The sequence below is a fragment of the Phocoena phocoena genome, chromosome 6, assembly GCF_963924675.1.
Source record: "Phocoena phocoena chromosome 6, mPhoPho1.1, whole genome shotgun sequence".
Lineage (NCBI taxonomy): Eukaryota > Metazoa > Chordata > Mammalia > Artiodactyla > Phocoenidae > Phocoena > Phocoena phocoena.
In genome coordinates, this window is record NC_089224.1 from 85,032,279 (window position 1) to 85,045,408 (window position 13,130).

The 13,130-nt window shown below is 42.1% G+C and overlaps 1 non-coding gene across 1 annotated transcript; it reads left to right on the top strand.

The window, feature by feature from the left end:
* The first annotated feature begins 6,857 nt into the window (after positions 1 to 6,857).
* Positions 6,858 to 6,961, top strand: LOC136125276 (U6 spliceosomal RNA). The gene has a single exon (XR_010656038.1). It is a non-coding gene; the product is annotated as a U6 spliceosomal RNA (small nuclear RNA).
* Positions 6,962 to 13,130: the final 6,169 nt, after the last annotated feature.

The window sequence follows — 13,130 nt, forward strand, 5'->3', positions numbered from 1 at the left end:
AGCCATGGCCGCTGGGCCTGCGTGTCCGGAGCCTGTGCTCTGCAACTGGAGAGGCCGCAGCGGTGAGAGGCCCGCATACCACACAAAAAAAAAAAAACCAAAAAAAACCCCCACATAATCTTCCATCAGGATAATGCAAGACTGCATGTTTCTTTGAAGGCTAGACAAAAACAGTTACAGCTTGGCTGGGAAGTTCTGTTTCATCCACCGTATTCATCAGACATTGCACCTTTGGATTTCCATTTATTTAGGTCTCTACAAAATTCTCTTAAGAGAAAAAAATTTCAATTCCCTGGAAGACTGTAAAAGGTACCTAGAACAGTGCTTTTCTCAAAAAGATAAAAGGTTTTGGGAAGATGGAATTATGAAGTTGCCTGACAAATGGCAGAAGGTAGTGGAACGTAAGGGTGAACACGTTGTTCAATAACGTTCTTGGTGAAAACAAAAAGTGTGTCTTTTAGGGCGAGAGAGAGTCATGGACATATACACACTAACAAACGTAGTAAGGTAGATAGCTAGGGGGAAGCAGCCGCAAGGCACAAGGATATTAGCTCGGTGCTTTGTGACAGCCTGGAGGGGTGGGATAGGGAGAGTGGGAGGGAGGGAAACGCAAGAGGGAAGACATATGGGAACATATGTATATGTATAACTGATTCACTTTGTTATAAAGCAGAAACTAACACACCATTGTAAAGCAATTATACCCCAATAAAGATGTTTAAAAAAAAAAAGTGTGTCTTTTATTTTTACTTAAAAACTGAAGGCACTTTTTGGTCAACCCAATACATAGTGATTGTAGGTTAACAGTTGCATCGTTAAAATGTATTTTGCCTATATGTTTTTACTGAATGTTTATTTCCTATTCCAAGGCAAGTATGAATATGCGGCAAGATCTCACACACACACACACACACACACACACACACACACACACACACACGAAGAGTAAGCAAACTCAGGGAGAGACCAAGATGGCGACATTGAAGCCTCCTTATCTTCCTTCCTCCCATGGACACATCGAATGTACATGAGGAGAAATTCCTTCTGAGAGAAATCCATAAACTAGCTGAGTGACATCAGGCAAATGAGAAAATACCCATGTCAAAACAGTCAGGAAAGGCTAAGACATGCTCTTTCCATAAACCCCACCCCTGGCACAGTGCCAGACAATTGGGCCCAACCTCCCAACAACCAGCTGCTCCCTGAGGAGTGAAGGGATTGGACCACATACCCAGAGCCCCAACTTTTAAGACTCCTACCTGACGGACAGGCCCCCAAACACGTAACTCTGAAAGCCAATGCGGCAATACATCCGTAAGACCGACAGGACTAGCAAGGAAGCTGTTCTTATTGGGTACGTGAGCACTCTCCATTGCTGAACCCCCAGGGCTCAGTGCTGAGGGAAAAGGCAACACCCGCCCATCCCCCGCCCATCCCGGGTAGGGTGTTTTTTTGTTTTAATTTATTTTTACATCTTTATTGGAGTATAACTGCTTTACAATGGTGTGTTAGTTTCTGCTTTATAACAAAGTGAATCAGTTATACATATACATATGTTCCCGTATCTCTTCCCTCTTGCGTCTCCCTCCCTCCCACCCTGCCTATCCCACCCCTCCAGGCGGTCACAAAGCACTGAGCTGATCTCCCTGTGCTACGCGCCGGCTGCTTCCCACTAGCTATCTGGTTTGACTGAATACTTTACAAGCCACTCCCTCAGGGCCTGGCTTAGTTGCAAACAGCAAGGACATCAGAAAAGAGATTGTTACAAATTTAAGCATTTTCAGCACCTCTGCCCTCTAACCAGTCTTTCCAATGTCCTCTGAATTCTCAACAATGGGGCTCGGGGTGGGCGGGGGGACTACAGGGGCTCTTCCCAATCTTCCCACTTAATAGAACTGGAGAAACATTTCTCCAGATTGGGGATGAATCTCTTCCAGTCCTAACTGACAATGGAACCACAATCTTGGTGCTCACTCTCAACATTTCTCAGTTAGCGGCCTCACCTCCTATAAAGTCCTTTTGTTAACTGCTTCTCACATAACTCTTTTACACTGTAATAACCTTAACCCTGCTACTCTTCTCCCCCCACATCAATGATGAAGTCCCTCACGACTGCTTACCACTGACAAATCACCTCCTGACCCCTGATGATGATCTGCAGGAAAATCCTTTTTGTAACACTGACGTCTCGTGGTTCACTGATGGTTCTTATTTAAATAGTGACAATGGCAAATATTGTGCTGTGTATGCTATTGCAACTCCTTTTGATGTTGTTGAGGCAGCATCTTTACCTATGGCTACTTCAGTCCAACAAACTGAATTATATACTCTTACAATGGCTTGTACTTCTAGCCAAGAACAAAGCTGCCAATGATTTATACTGATGGCAGATATACTTTCAGAGTAGTTCATGATTTTGCAATGTTGTGGAAGAAAAGTGGCTTCCTTACTTCAAGCAGAAAGAAAATTTAAAATGGCTCCTATGTTAAGAAATTATTGGGTGCAATACGTTTACCTGGCACGTTAGCTATTAAGATTCTGAGGTGTTCTAAACTTGACTCTCTGGAAGCTAAGGGAAATCACCTTGCTGACATTTCTGCTAAAAAAGGCTGCCCTTAAAGAAACCTTCAGCAGCCAAACCTCTATCATGGTCCAAAGGCTCCCCAAATGGTAACTTAGAAAAACTGGCTAGAGAAGCCCAACAACTGGCTTCTGAAAAGGAAAAACAAGTTTAGAAATTCAACAACTGTTGATTTGATAAAAAGAGAAATCTCTGGTTAGGACCAAAGCATAACCCAATCCTACCAGAGACACTGAAAATCCCACTCCTCACTACTGTACATGCATTAAGCCATAGGTCTACTGACAAAATGATAACATTCATGAATCAGTATTGGTGGAGAAACATTAACAAGGCTACAAAAAGTGCCTACACCTCACTGTACCACTTGTTGAAGTACAAGTGGGAAGTACTAGGAAGTCTGTTCGTAATGCTCCCGGACAGTTTAAACTGTCTAACAGATGATTAGATGTCTGGCAAATGGATTTCATATAACTTCCTCTATTTTGTGGATATAAATATGTTTGAGACATATTTTCATACTGAACTGAAGCCTTCCCTTGCAGATGGGCTGCTGCCTCTTCTCTGGCTCACCTCCTTGGGGAAAAGATTATCCCTACTTAGGGAACTCCTCTTGAACTTCATGATTGAGGAATCTATTTTACTGGTCAGGTACTTTGACAATTCTGCACTGTTTGGCCAGTTTTACACTTTCACTGTGCTTACCACCCTCAATCCTCTGGTTTATTCAGATACACTAATGTCATTAAGATTCAATTGGAGGGACTTCCCTGGTGGTCCAGTGGGTAAGAGCCACTTCTTTTATAACTCAAAAACTCTTACACTTTGAGATAGTCCCAGGACACCCAATGAACTTGGCTCCTGCTTCTTTTGACTCACAACTGATTAAAGGAGAGATACTGCAATAGTGTAGAGGCCTATTGCTCCTATTAAAAATATCCATGTGTGGTAAAGCAATCTTTTCACAGTGCACTCTAGGGAGATGAAAACCTTAAGCATCATGTCTTGCAACCTGGAGATTTTGTCTATTGAAAAAGTCACCTCTAGAAAGACTCTCTCTTCAACCTCACTGGAAATGTCCCTATCAGGTAAACCAACCCTTGTGCTGCCAAACTCCAAGGAATAGACTCTTGGATACATGTGACACACCTAAAGAGAGCATAAAACCCTGAATGGACCTGCACATCATCTGGTGACCTGAAAGTAAAGATTTCCCAGAATTGAAGCATCTGATGAGACAGCTTTCTCAAGATATCCAGACCAGGCCTGTTGGAAGTTTGTTACCAAATCACTGAAAAATGACAACACTTCAAGTAATCTCTAATGTCTATGATCTTGATAACATACAGACTTTTTATGAAAAGTGCCTGAGAGTTCTCCCGCCTACCCCTCCTTGTTACTTACATGTGACCTTAATAGGTTCCTAATCTATTCCCTCCAATATGAGACACTGTACCCAGGAAAGGTATTTCCTGACATTGAGGGACAAAAAGCCTCTGAAAGTAGAAAACCTGACACTCGATCAGCAATGCTTTCAGAGAAAGATCTTCATCAAAAGGAGGAAATGTAAAAAATTATTAAACAGAAAATTCAGTTAAATAGAGTGTGGAGACCAGAGAGGGAAGCTCTCTTGTCCTGTGATGACAGCAGAGCCCAAGAGGAAGAAAAAGATTCTTCTTTCCTGGCAAGGACTCAGGCAACAAAAAGCCATGGCTGTTTATTTACTATTGCCCTCCAACTTTCTTTTCCCCTCCATAAAAGCACTCGCCTTCCCTTGCTGTGCAGGGACTTGCACATGACTCACCACGGGTGCAGACCCTGAATTGCACTTCTCTACTATCCCAAATAAACCCATCTTTGCTGGAGAAATAATTACCAGTCTATTTGTTTTAGGTAAACACTCCCAACCAGAAATAACGTCTCTTTTTCCTCAAGTGCTAAGGCCCTTTACATGAACTTTCATCTAAGGACATTCATTTGTCACTTTCTACTTTAGACTGTATCTATTTATAGTTACCACTTATTAAGCTCCTACTACATAACCAAGTTCTGTACTGGACTCTTAGGTATATTTCTTCTGACCAAAAGAGCAACTCTCAAATAGTAATGGAACTAATCTCATTTAAATGAAAAAAAAAAAAAAAGCTACCATGTTGGAAGCAGGAAATTCAAACACAGGAAAAATTTCAAAGCCTATGCTATTTTCATGATACCTGCTGCCTTACATGGCTTTTTTCATGGCCCTTGATTTACAACCCAATTGGCCTTATAAATCCCTCATTAGTGGATTCAGTCTAATTTATCTTTGATACCCCTCACAGACCCAGCACAGTATTCTATGCATAGAAAAGGTTTCATATTTGTTAAGCAAATAAATGATCTCTATGGATCTCAATTCCTCAGCTATAAAATTGGGAGTATCAAAGACTCCCAATTTAATGTGCAGAGATCAACTTACTTGGAAGTGCTTGCTGAGCACTTATTATGTGCTGGGCACTGTTCTAAGCATCTCATTCATCTTCATAAGAAGCCTATGAGAAGTACTATTATTAAGTCCATTTTATACCTGAAAAAAATTAAGGCACAATTAACTTGTACCCTAGGTTAACAAAGCTTTAAATGGGTAGCAAAACTTGAAATCCAGGCATACTGTTTCCAGAACTCATGCTCTCAACCAATACGCAATATTGTCTCTGCATGGATTGGGAACCCAAGAAAATCAGCTGAAAAACCATTAGAAATGGTAACAGACTTTCAGAATGTGTTCAGTAACGGAATTAATATGCAAAAATAATATATAATATTATACACACACTACATATATACACTGATTGCTTTCAGCTACTCAGACAATTACTAAATTAATCAATGGGATAAAATATCTCAGTCAAAATGAAAAAAAAAGAAACCAAAAATATCTACAATAAATTTTAAAAATATGCAGAATATACACACCTATAAAATTCTACTGAAGGACATTCTAAAGTGTAATAAATGGATAAAAATAACATTTTCCCAGCTGAGAAGTGTCACTAATGAAAGAAGAGATGGAGGTCTCTTTCTCCAAAATTAATCTCTATATTTAACATAATGTCAATCCAATTTACTTCAAGAGGGAGTGGGCCAGTACAGTAAATGGGCGCTTTCATATAAATTGGTGGAACCTCTGGAGGGAAAGTTGGGATGGTATCTACAAAAATTTTATATGTGCATCTCCTTTGACACAGAAATTCTACTTCTAGGAATCTACCCTGCAGAAGTGCCAACACATGCTACCAAACATAGACAAGGAATGTTCACAGCAATTTTGTTTGTAAGTAAGAAAGAGAGGCAGAAAGAGGCGGAGAGGAATAGAGGACAGGGCAGGGAGAAGGATAGACAAACTACAGGGAGAGGAAATGGCCAGCAATAGGGAACAGATGTTTAGATAATTACACATGGGGATGATATGGAGACATTAAAAGGAAAATGAAAGGTTTAAATATACTGACATTTAAAAAGTCTTAGCTAAACCTCTGCTGTGGACTGAATGTTTGTGTTCCCCCCAAATTCATATATCAAAAGCCAAATCCCCAATGTGATGATATTTGGAGATGGGGTATTTTAGGTCACGTTTGTGGAACTCTTTTGCTGGGATTAGTGCCCCTATAAGGGACAGAAGAGAGCTTGCTTCCTCTCTCTCCTCTGCCAGTGAGAACATATCAAGAAGGTGGCCATCCATAAACCAGGAAGAGGGTTCCTTATCAGAATCCAACTGTGCTGGTACCCTGATCGCAGCCTTCCAGACTCCAGAACTGTGAGAAATAAATGTTTCTGCTGATTAAGGCACCCAGTTTATGGTAATTCGTTATATCGAACCAGGCAGTTTGAAAAAGTCTCTAAGGGAAAAATGCAAACTATGTCAACGCAAATTGTAGAAAAGTGTACATAGTATGATCGTTTTATTTTTAACGTGGAGTATAATTTAGTGAAGGAGAGATGAAGGTATGCAGGATGGAGGTTTCCTGTTTTACCCTCTACACTTCTCAAAGAGCATATATTACTTTTATGATCATTGTTAAAAGTTTAATTCAACAAATACTGAGTCTTGTACCAGGCACTGGAATAGTGAACGTGACACACAGGGGTCCTACTCTCAGGACCTTAATTATCAAAAATCCTATAGAAATCCAAACATGATTTGTTTCTTTTGGTGGAACAGGAGGAGGCTGGTTAATTTGACCAAAGTATTCTAAAGATAACCTGGAATTAGTACTAATAAAAACTGCTAGGAAATGCTCGCTTTGCTGGGACATATACTAAAACTGGAATGATATATTGAAGATTAGCATGGCCCCTGTGTAAGGATGACATCAAGTTTATGTAGTGCTCCATAATTTTTTATTGTGATGGTCATTATATTTGACAAAATTCATCAAAATATACATTTAAATGGTGCATTTTACTGCATGGAAACTATACCTTAATAAAACTGATTTTTTGAAAAGCCAGGAAGGTGATACTGGGTAATATGATATTTAACTTGTTATAAAACTTCAGTAATTAAAATAACATGGCACTGGCACCAAAATATACTGATAGACACATGCAAAAATCTACAAACAGATATAAATATATAATAATTTAATATACCATAATTGTAGCAGTCTAAATCAGGTGTAAAAAATGAACTTAATAGCTTTGTAGCAACTGGCTAACCATTTAGGAAAAGTAATTAGCTCTCCAATTTACAACTTAAACTAGAATAAATTACACATTAAAATTTTTAAACCAAAGCTTAAAAGTACGTGAAGAAAATACTGGAGAATATTTATACAAACTTGGGTTAGTAAAGGCCTTTCTCAGCAAAATACTCTAGCAGAAACCATAAAGAAAAAAGAAGAATAGAGCTGAACGGCCAAAGATGAAAAACTGACAAAAACATTAAGTAAATTGGTAAAGACTGTGCAACATAGATAACAGAATTACTAACTTAATGTGTAATATATAAGGAGCACTTAAAAATCAGGAACAGAAAGACACTCCAACTGAAAAAGGGGCAAAAGTATTAATAGTCAATTCACACACAAACAAATGCAAAAGGCCAATACATAGAGGAAAAAGAGTTGATTCCCCTGGGTAATCAGACGTACAAACTGAAACAATATGTTTTGCCCACGTTACTGGATTAAATGTGTATGCAGAGAAATTTTTAATATATCTAGGAAATCTCAACAATCTAGGAGATGAAGTTTTAAGTTATCTTTAGTTTCTCCTTTACATTTTTCTGTTTCCTGAATGTTTTGTAATAAGCTTATCCTTTTAAAAAATTCTAATTTTAATAATGTTAGACAAACATGGTTTTCTCTTCTCACCTCCTAAAATACCTGGTGCAGTGCACTCTAGAAATGCATCCCTAAAAGCCAATCCGCCTTACGAGGTTTAGTTCTCTAGGGAAAACGCGCACACACGCTAGCGCGCGCGCGCGCGCGCACACACACACACACACACACACACACACACACACAGGTTTTGCTAATGATCGGCATAGTGAGATCATCATTGGATCCGCCCTTGTGTCCCCTCACCTAGGGGAGAAAAAGGGACAAGCAGGGGATGCCGGGGTTACACCCACTCTCCAATACTGCGGGCGCAGTGCGGCACTGGCAACGCCCGCACCCAGAGGCCAGGAAGAGGGCGAGCCGAGCCGGGGTGGTCCTAACTATCCCTCATGGAAAGAGAATGGCAGCGGAGGACCAGAGTAGATCTAGTGTCTGCCACTGACCTTGGGGAGTCCCCACCGCGCTCGGGTCTGTTTCCCCACCCGTAGGAAGAAACTAACAGTCTCAATCGCCGTGTTGACTCCCTCGGTCCGGTCTTTCCGGGAGCTGGGAAGGACGCCTTCCTCTGCCCGGTTGCCCTTCCTCGGTCTAGGGGCTGCGAGGTCGCCCGCAGAAACCCAAAGCCGCAGCAGCACGCGTGTCGGTGCGCGGGGCTGGCCCGAAGTGCCGACGCGCAGCAGAGGCAGCCACGAGCGGGCGGCCATTAGGCGATCCCCTTAGGCTGCTCGGCCGGACCACGCTGGGCAGGAGCTGGGTCTTACCTGGACTTGCACACGCCCGGCTCCAGCCTTTCTGTCGACCTCGCGGCGCCACGGAAGCGGACGAGGGGTAGGGAGGCAAGCTCGCTGCGACACTGTCATCCCTGCGCAGATCCCGGCCCTGGCCGCGCGGGGTACGCCCTTTTGGGGTCCCCGCAGTCCTCCGGCAGGAAGCAGCCACCGCCACGAGCGGGGCCGCAGCGAAGCCCGCCCGCCCAGAGAACACCGCCGGGGTCGCAGGCCCTCCCAGGCTGCGCCAGACCCTGCAATTGCTCTCCGCGTGCCAGCTGCAGCAACCCTAATTCTTTTTCCCTCGCTCTGGAGACGTCTCCGGGGTGGGCGCTCCAGTCATGATGCCAAGGGGGCTGAGCAGATCGTGCGCAGCGGAAACCTTCCCGGTGGGGGCGGTCAGCTCCGTCCCCTGCGCACGCTGAAGGCCGCTGCTGGTGTCGCCTCGGCTATCTGGCCCATGCCCATGGAGGAGCCATCGCCGGACCCTGAGGCTTCGGAGGGGCGGGCGCAGCCGGGTGCGCGCGGAAACCTCACCTCCTGCGGCGCAGCTCCGGCGCGGAGTCCCCTCGCTCTGGCAGGCCATGTGACCTGAGAGCTGGGGAGCGACTGCAGCCCCCCAGAAGCCAGCTTGGGGAAAAAAGGACGGCAAAAGGCGCCAACTGCTGGGCATAAAGGGAAAAGCAGGCTCAGGGCAAAGGAAGTTGAAATGCTGGAAGGATTAGGTATCTGCAGTGTTCACAGCCCCAGCTGGCCATCAAGCGTGTTCTCTTAATCGTGGGAGGAGATTTGGGTTTTTTTTTTTTAATGTGCATTCTTATTTTTTTATTTTACTTTTTAATTATTTATTTAACATCTTTATTGGAGTATAATTGCTTTACAATGTTGTGTTAGTTTCTGCTGTATAACAAAGTGAATCAGCTATACATTTACATATATCCCCATATCTCCTCCCTCCGCGTCTCCCTCCCACCCTCCCTATCCCACCCCTTTAGATGGTCACAAAGCACCGAGCTGATCTCCCTGTGCTATGCGGCTGCTTCCCACTAGCTATCTATTTTACACTTGGTAGTGTATATATGTCAATGATACTCTCTCACTTCGTCCCAGCTAACCCTTCCGCCTCCCCGTGTCCTCAGGTCCATTAGGAGATTTGTTTTTGCCAATAATAAAAATAATAGCGGACACCACTTCCACCCCTAATCCCCACTGTACCCCGCATTATGCCAGATACCGTATGAAAATTCCTCACTTTACTTCTGTACATTAGAGACTGTCATCCCCAATTTGTAAATGAGGAAAAAATATTTGAGAAGGTAATTTGCCAAGTGCAATACTCCAAAAGCCAGAATTTAAAAACAAACAAACAGAAAGGTTTGCTCTAATCAAATTACCTAGCCACGCATGGGAATTAGGTCTGTGGCTCTTTCCACTCACCTGTCAGTCTCTCCCAGAAGTGGCTTTGGTGGTTCATTTGAGTCCAAAGCATCCTCAACACTTGATATTGGCAGATAGTCAGTCATACTCATCTTACAGATGGAAAAATTGAGGTTTGGCCAAAGGAATGATCTTGTTCAAGTGACAGAGCTGGTCAGCCTAGCTTAATACTTAATAATGAAGTGGTTATTCGCTGGCACTGTGCAAAACACATAATTCACATTATTTTAGTGCTCACAACACTCTTATAAGGAAACTACTATTTTCATTCCGAGTGAAGAAAACTGAGGCTCAGAGGGATTATGAGTTTGTATAAGTTACACAGCTAGTAAGTGGCAGAGTTTGGATTTAAATCTAGGTCTTTTTGTCTACGGATGCTTCAAGTCTCCAAAACCATTCTTCCCCTACACTATGCAGCTTCTTGCTCCTTCCATTACTTTTAGATTTTGCCAGAGAGGAGTGGAGTACCTAACTTTTATCCAGAGGCTCAGGACATAGTAACAGCACCTACCCTAGTACTGAGCTCATTTGCCAAGGCATCTTCTGGATGACGTGCACAGCACTTAATAAATTGAAGTATTTGTTAGTCAGTGGCTGGCTTTCTGTGTATAGGGCCCAGGCTGTACTATTATGGATTCTGATGCTTTTCCTGAAGAGCACCAGACATAATTTCTAGGGGCAGATCAGAGTTGGGTATATTTCACTCATAACAAAAGCCAAAGTTCTTACAATGGCCAGCAAGGTCCTGCAGGATGTGGCTGGTGGCTCCTGTCTGGCTTCCTATCCAACCACCCTCCCCTTCTACCCTCTAGCTACACAGGCCCTGCTGTTCCTCCAATGCATCAAACACACTCTCACCTTAGGGCCTTTGCACTTGCTGTTCCCCCTGCTTAGAACATTCTTCCTCTAGATTTCCATGTGGCTTGCTCCCTTGCTGTCCTTGATCATCTCGCATATCCCTATTCCCACCCCAGCTCTCCCATCCCTTGTATTCCTCCCTTAATTCTTCTCCACAATGAATGACAAATGAATGATTATGAACTCCTGGTTCTACCCTTTAATTCTAACATATTGCACAGAACATCTAGGAGAGAAAACTGCAAAAGTAGAAGAGAATCATAAAGGAAATACCTGAAAAGTGTCCGTAATTACTAATGAAGGGCTTTCATGCATTGAGAGAGATCATTGCTGAGCTTCACCTCTCAAAACTCATTTATTTCATAGGCCACAGTGGTTAATAAAAGATCCTATACGTAACTAGGTGATAGCTGAGCAAGATAACTTAGTGTTTACTGTGAAGGCATTAAGTATTCACTAAGTATATTATAAATGCTAATTTAAATGGTAGTTGAAGATGTGATCTATCATAATTTGTAACTTTTATTTCATTCACATATCATGAATGAAATGACCAAAAATCTAGGCACTTCTTAAAAGAGCAGTGAGGTCTCAAGCCAACTCCATATCCAAATGAGCACTGCAGAATATCCTCCCCTCCTCCCCAAAGGGGAAATGCACAGATGGACCTAGGAGAAGATTTAAGAGCCTGACTAAAGTTTTGTTGAGTGAAGAATGTTTGTTAGTGTCATCTGAGAAAAAAGAGGCAGGCTATAAAACAAAGAAACCTGTGTTTCAGGGATCTCAGGATCATAATTTGGGTAGCACAGATTCCAGCAGTAACCAGGACAGTGTCCCATCTGGGGAACAAAAAGCAAGGGTTTTTAAAGGAAAATGGAAAAGGGTATTTGTTTTACATAATTTGTTTGCCAATAGATATGATTGGAATGTATATATATTTTTTTCTGTTACAATTTATTGGCTTGTCAATGATGTCTCATTTGTTATTAGTTAAGGCACAGTTTTGCACAATTCTTAGGGATTCCTTTCTGAGCAAATAATTTTTTTCCCAGCAGGGTAAACACAATTCACAGTCTAACAAAATGGAGTCCTAAAGTACAAAGTGGAGTTATTACTGACAACTCCTTCCACATTTCCCCCTTTGGCTCATGATTTTTCCTGACAAAACGTCAACAGAGCACCATTAGTTGCTCATGGCCAGAGTGGTTTGATTACCTGCTCCGGTTCCATCTAGTTCCTCAGTTGTGGGGGGGAAGGGTCTTGTGAAGGCACTAGCAATAATTTCTTCCAAATCTTCTGATTCATAAAGTCTGTCTCAATGAAGAACATCTAACATAGTCATCTGTGCAAACATAACCTGGGTAGTTAAGCAAGTTACAACAGAGGTTATAATTTTTAGCAAGCATTTGGTTAATATAACAATGCATATTATTAAGATAAACAATAATAATCCAGTTTGTAATACTGTTCTTAACCATGACCCTATTCCTGATGGTAACCAACTAGAGAGATCTAGATAATCCTCAGGTTTTGGTATGTATCCTATTTCAGCTAGCAGATTGATATTACCTTTTATTACCTTTAGTTCTTGTGTTACTTTGCCAGACTGACTGATATAAAGCAACATTCTTCCCCTAGTAATGCACAGGTGCCTCCTGTTGAACTGTCAAGCTATTAAGTGCCCTTCTATTTCGTAGCACAACTTCTGCCAGGCTATCAGTTTGAGTTTCATGATATTCAAATGCTTAGACAGAAGCATTGAAGGGGTTGATCATAACTTTGGATAATTGTGTATTGCTTTTTCTACCCCAAACCAAGGGAGGAAGGCGCTGGCAAAAGCATGACCAAGCCCTTTCTGTCTACAATTGGGTTATTAGTTGGCATATACTCAAAATTATAACCTTCTCAGCTTCTCCGAGATCTTTTTAACTGATATGAGAAAGACCTTAAGTTTGGTATGTGAGCAGTAGAGGGAAGGGTCTTTCTAACAGTGGTGTCAAGGGCAAGAGCAATGATTCCACAACACGCTTTCCATTTAGTAGGAAATGTTGAGTAAATATTTGTGCTACACATACAAAATGCCCAGAACCTTCTAGGGACAAAGAATAAGTAGGTTCTTGAACTGAAATTCTTTTATCAGTTTCAAAAGAAGAAATTTCATGGTCA